This window comes from Callorhinus ursinus, unplaced genomic scaffold, assembly GCF_003265705.2.
Source record: "Callorhinus ursinus isolate GAN/ISIS: 27379988/994484 unplaced genomic scaffold, GSC_fseal_2.0 scaffold14, whole genome shotgun sequence".
Lineage (NCBI taxonomy): Eukaryota > Metazoa > Chordata > Mammalia > Carnivora > Otariidae > Callorhinus > Callorhinus ursinus.
The window spans coordinates 46,921,919-46,928,248 of record NW_027397076.1 but is presented as its reverse complement, the minus strand read 5'-3'; the positions used below and the strand labels follow the sequence as shown (position 1 = coordinate 46,928,248).

At 44.2% G+C, this 6,330-nt stretch overlaps 1 pseudogene; it reads left to right on the top strand.

The window, feature by feature from the left end:
- Nucleotides 1-1,176: 1,176 nt before the first annotated feature.
- Nucleotides 1,177-2,109, top strand: LOC112832576 (olfactory receptor 2AP1-like; annotated as a pseudogene).
- The last annotated feature ends 4,221 nt before the right edge of the window (nt 2,110-6,330 follow it).

Here is a 6,330-nt window from a genome sequence, read left to right as displayed (position 1 = left end):
TTACTGTTTTCTGTTAATAAATTGGCTTTGTGTGAGCTAGGAAAAAAAAAACAGTGTGGGGGGAGTCCGTTCACAATGTATACATATATCAAGTCATCACATTGTATACTTTAAATATCTTACAATTTATTTATAAATTATACCTCAATAAAGCTGGTGGGGGAGGGAAAGAGTCTAAGTAAAAATAAACAAGACACTCCCTCTCTTCAAGTAATCTACAATCCAGATGCAAACATCAGACAAATTTTTTTAAAGATTGATTGATTTTAGGGGGCAGCAGGAAGAAGGGGCAGAGGGAGGGACAGAGAGTCTGAAGCAGACTCCCACTGAGTGCAGAGCCTGATGCAGGGCTCGACTTCACAACCCTGAGATCACAACCTGAGCTGAAACCAAGAGTTGGAAGCTTAACTGACTGCACCAGCCAGGCACTCCCAGACAATTTTTAATAAGGGTTCAACATAAGCAAACAGCAAGGTGGGTGAAAAATGCTTCTTATTCCAAAATACATGCTACACATGTGAACCAAGCGTTAAGAAGTAGATTTTGTTATGAATACAGATCTGAGAAGGCCAGTGCATCTCCCGAGAAAGCAAAAGTAAGTACTGAGATACACAGATGAACAAAAAAACAGTCCCTGAGCTCAAGGTGTTTGTGGTCTGGTGGGGAAAACAAGCTCTATCCCACATCACTGACTCTACAGAAATAAAACAGAGGCACAAACCATGTGTTACTGGGACTGCGAGAGAGCAGGTGACTCAGGCTAGGGCTTCCAGGAAAGGCCTCATAGAAGAGGTCACACTTAAGCTGGATCTTGGAGGATGAATCGGTGTTTGCCAGTTCTAAAGAGAACTGGGAGAACAGCAGAGAATTCTTTGTAGCCTTTCTCAGAGAAAATAAAAGCCGAGAATAAAAGAAAGAAAAGAGGAAGGGAAGAAGGAAGGGTGAAGGGAAAGTCACTGACATTCAAGAATTCCTCAAAGATTCTGAAAGAGGTGACTTTTCTGACTAGGAAAGAGTCTCCAGAAGCTTCTGCTCTGCTTCCTTGAATCCACAGAAAGACAGTGGACAGGTAAGGGAATGATGGACTTGGGGAGAAATTTTCCTCTTCTTCATCCTAATTTCTGATGCTCCTATCCACCCATGCTTGCACATTTCTGGAAAGGGCTGAGGTCCGCCATGGCCAATCGGACCATAGTGACTGAGTTCTTCCTCCAAGGCCTGACAGACACCAGAGAGCTTCAGGTGGTAGTTTTCCTGCTCCTGCTGCTTGCCTACCTTGTGACTGTCTCTGGAAACCTGGTTGTCATCAGCCTGACCTTGCTGGACACCAGCCTGCAAACCCCAATGTACTTCTTCCTCCGGAATCTGTCCTGCTTAGAAATTTGGTTCCAGACCATCATCCTGCCCAAGATGTTGCTCAACATTGCCACAGGGACCAAGACTATCAGTTTTGCTGGCTGCATCACTCAGGACTTTTTCCACATCTTCCTGGGGGCTACAGAGTTCATCCTCCTCACGGCCATGGCCTACGACCAGTACATCGCCATCTGCCAGCCCCTCCGCTACCCCATCCTCCTGAGCAAGAGTCTGCACACAGCTCATCCTCACCTGCTGGCTGGCAGTGTTCTCCTTCATCATCGTGCCTGTCATCCTGACCAGTCGGCTTCCATTCTGTGCCACCCACATCAACCACTACTTCTGTGACTATATGCCTCTAATGGAGGTGGTGTGCAGCAGGCCCCAGGTGTTAGAGATGGCAGCTTTCACCCTGGCTGTGGTGGTTCTGGTCAGCGCTCTGGTGCTATCACCATATCCTATGTCCAGATCATCTGGACAATTGTCAGGATCCCCTCTGTCCAGGAGAGAAAAAAATCTTTCTCTACCTGTTCCTCCCATATCATCGTGGTCACCATGTGCTATGGCAGCTGCTTCTTCATGTATGTCAAGCCCTCTCCAGGCAAGGGGGTTGATTTCAACAAAGGAGTGTCTCTAATCAATACAATCATTGTCCCCCTCTTGAATCCTTTCATCTGTACTCTCAGGAACCAACAAGTTAAGCAAGTAGTGAAAGACCTGATCAGGAAAACGGCTTGGCTCCAAAATAAATGACAGCCCTAACAAAGCTCTTTCCAGGGACACATGACTCTCCTCCCCAGAATCTAAGAATTCCACAAAAAGTATTTTCAAGGTTAAGCTCTCATGAATAGTCCTGTTTGAAATCCTTAGAGCTTTTCCAGCTTCCACCTACCCCTCGTCCCAAAGCTACTCCCATATTTCAGATATTTGTTATGGCAGCACCCCACTTCCAGGTACCAAAATCTGTATTGATTACCTATTGCCACTTAACGAGTTACCCACAAAACCTAGTGGCTTAAAACAACAAACAATCATTATCTCATAGTTCAGTGGGCCAGAATCTGGCTGATTAGCTGGGTAACTCGGGCTTAAGGTGATTCATGAGGTTGTAGTCAAGCTGTCAGCCAGGGCTGTGGCCTCATCTGAAGGCATGATTGAGGGACATGTGCTTCCAAGTTCACTCACTCCGTTGTTGGTAGGAATACGCCTGTGGGACCAAAACCAACGCTCCTTGTGAGACCAGGGAAGGAGGGAAAGAAAAAAGAGATGTGGAGTTATTCTTAGGAAGTATATTGTAATATATTGTCACCTAAGGGGTGACTGTGGAAGCAACTGAAACACCAGCAGTGTTCCTGTGTTCAGGCTGTTGAATGCAGTGGCCCAGTAGGAGCGGCATCCCATGATCCCCAGTGGCAGGGCACAGGTTAGGAGCTATGAAAGAATATAATCTTCAGTCTCCCCTTTCTGCACCTGGTGATTGCTAGCCCAAACATCCTGCTCCTCCCTTATCCCATGACTGCCTCCCTGTGTGCCGGTATGTAGGGGAGGGTGCAGACCTGCTTTACGGCTTCAAGATATTTGCCATCCCTTTGTGCTCCTTTCTCATGCTTTGAGGCATCTGTCCTTGCTTTTCTCATAAAAAATAAAATAAAATAAAAAAATAAAAGCTTTGTGCAGGATTCAGCTGCTGCTCCTCTCCCTTGCAGAGGCAGCCCTGCATGGCCGCACAGATTGGTGTCTGAGAACTTTATTTCAGTGTGCAACCATGGAGAGAGGACTATAAGACTGGGGCAAGACTCTGAACAGGGACTACTAAAAAACAGCAGTGTCTGAATGCTCCTCTGTATGGGGAGGCAACTCTGAAACTCCAGGAAGACAGGCTCTGAAGGAGATATTGAGGGGAAATTTGAGTTGCACACACTGTCACAGACTTCCTCGCACTCCAGCTACACCATCATAGGCACGACTGATAGACTTCCAGCACTTAAGCCACACTCATCCTCCCGACCTTTCCCCATGCCCCTCACTCCCAGCCCATCAGATTCACCCCAATGTCAGCCTTCTCTTCCTCTGCTTCCAGGATAGCATGATCCCGAAGAAATACAAGGCCCCCATACCTGGCCTGTTCTGGTTTCATGCCTCTCCCTTCAAGCCTGGCCCTCACAGCTGCTCAGAAATCCATTTCCTCACCTCTGAAATCCCTGACAAATGTCCCTGTGAGATAATATTTCTCTCTTGAATCATATGATCCCTGCCCCTTCCCACTCTTTTTCTCTTTGGTAAGCTTATCACCAACTTTTCAGGAGAGGATGAAGCTGTGCAGCCTAAGCTCAGAAACACCCTCTCCCTTCACCTCAGCATATCTCTGGCCCTGCATCTGCTTTCTCACCCTTGCCCCTCCATCAGAGGAGGAGGGATCTCTGGATCTCTATTACCTCAAAAGATGCAACACGGGGCATGGGGTGTTAAAAAGAACACGAAGTCTCAAGCTAAGCAGGCCTGTATTTAGAGCCTACTTCTCCTGCTTTCTAGTGAGGGGTGGCCTTGAACAAGATACTTCATCTCTCTGAGTCTTGGTTTCCTCTTCTAAAAAATAGTCTGCAAGGGGTGCCTGGGTGGCTCAATCGTTAAGCGTCTGCCTTTGGCTCAGGTCATGGTCCCAGAAAGTTACCAGGAAATAGACCCCTAAACAGAAGGCATACTGAGGCAAAATTATTTACTTTTCTTCTGGAGCATTCCATGTCCTCCTCACAGGTAATCTGGCCCCTAAAGGAAGACCCAAATGGGGATGTTGCCCCAACAGACTTTAAAAGTCTTATCCCAAGGAGCCTTATTTGAACACTCTCTGTGTGAAATGAGGTTTTAAAGTTTCCCAGAAAGCTCAGAAACCACACGGAGCCTCAAGTCCCCACACTCTTGTCAGGAGCATTTCTAGGACACCCTTTTTCAGGAACTCTGTCCCCAGAGAATAAAATTCTCACATGAAGGCCATGGTCTGCTAGAGAGAGACCCCGAGCTCCCAGGCTATGTGTCTATTTCTCAGAAGCTGTGCGAAACAGTCAAACAGGAAGACGATGTGCTGATTCACCCACTTCTCAGCCTGAATCAGTCTTAACTGAATGTATTCCTTTTCTTTCTCCACACCCAGTAAAGACATAATTTATGAGCCAAGTCCAAAGCAGACAAATGGTCTGCGTGCACACATTTTGTTCTCATCTCAAGAACCAGCACATTATATTAGTACCTCAGAAATTCATTTCATCTTCCGCGTTGAAGTTATTAGGATGTGAAAGTAATTCTTTTTTGAGCCCCCCCCCACACACACACACCGGAACTGAGGAATGGGGAGAGAGACTGAAGACCTAGAAAGCCACTTAAAACGTGTACATGCTGAAGAAACCAGATTCTCAAGGCAGGGAACCAGAGACAATCCGGGGGAATGGCTCCCTCTAGTGGGAGTTTCTATTTTTACAATGTCACACACAACAGTTTAGGAAACTCAAAGGATTTAAGTTCTTGAAACAATGGAATCATTGTCCCGGGAATGATCTAAACAAACACCTCCCTCTAGTAAGGATTTTTGCTGTTTTGTGTTTTGTTTTGTTTTGTTTTGTTGTTTTTAGAAAATGTCAACTATGGTGGCTGGCACAAAATTGAACCAACCCTAAAGAATTTAACTTAGTCAAACTTTCATTCATGGCTTAATCTTTATCACTGCTATGTCCCATAGGGGTGTGATCAGGTTAAGGAAGGCATTGTGAGCTACTTTTTTACTGTTCTTAATGCCTGCTCCTTTTAATAGCTGTTGACTTGGAGGCACTCTTCCTGCGATGCAGATACTTTCATGTGTAATTTGGTTAAAAATTAATTTAATAAAAATTAATCAAAACCTGTGTTTATGGAGTTAATAAACCACCTAGGCATTTTCAGTGACTTGCTTTAATTAGTAAACATTAACAAGTCAGATCTAGGGAGATGTCTGCCCATAAGGAATTTAGAAATTTAAGTGATATGGTGGTATTAGTAGGATGATTTTTTAAATTGTTGAGTAATTTTTTCTAGTCTGTTAAGGTTAAGAATTATGGGATTTTTACTTTAGGGCTTAGCTAAATGTATTTTTATTTTAACTTTAATCAAAGAAAATACCAGATCTAAGAAGATGCCTGTCTATGAAAATTTTATGAATTTAAGTAGCATGCTGGTATTAGTGGGAAAGATTTGTTAAATGGTTGAGTAGTTTTTCTGATCTACCAGGACTGAGAATATAAATATTTCTGTTTAGAACACTGAAGCAGAGTACTCACAGATTAAGGAACTCTGCTTAGATACAATTCCCAATAACCGTCTAAGGGCTCTCACCAAAGTAAAATCCTTAAAGAAAATAGAATTGAGTATACAGCAGCCATCTGCTCTTGCCGCCTAGCTCAAACAGGAAAAAACAGTGACTTGGAGTTTTCTCTTCCTCCCTTTCTAATAACAGGTGCCAAGTCTTTCTAGGAGGGGAAGGAGAGGGTGGAGCTCTGAACTGCACTCACTTTTCATTCTGCTTTAATATGTGCACAATCACCTCTGCGCTTATCCTAGATGAGACAGCACCCAGAGGTGGGAGAGGAAGGGGGGGGAGGAAGAAAGAGGGAGATAAAAGAGACGAAAGGAAGGAAATGGGGAAAATAGGAAGAAAGAAGGGAGACAGAAATCCTGATTTTGAAACTGCTATTTCCAAAAACATTTTCAGGTGTTCAAAGCATGGGTTCTGCAAAATTACTTTCTACTTGGGAATTTCCTTCTAAGTATAAATTTTTTAAAAATTTTATAGAAGCATAAATTTTACTTGTAAAGATTTGAAAAAAAATTTTTTGAAACTTCCATTTAGAAAATGACGTGGAGAAAGGGGAACCCTCTTACACTGTTGGTGGGAACGCAAGCTGGTGCAGCCACTCTGGAAAACAGTGTGGAGGTTCCTCAAGAAGTTGA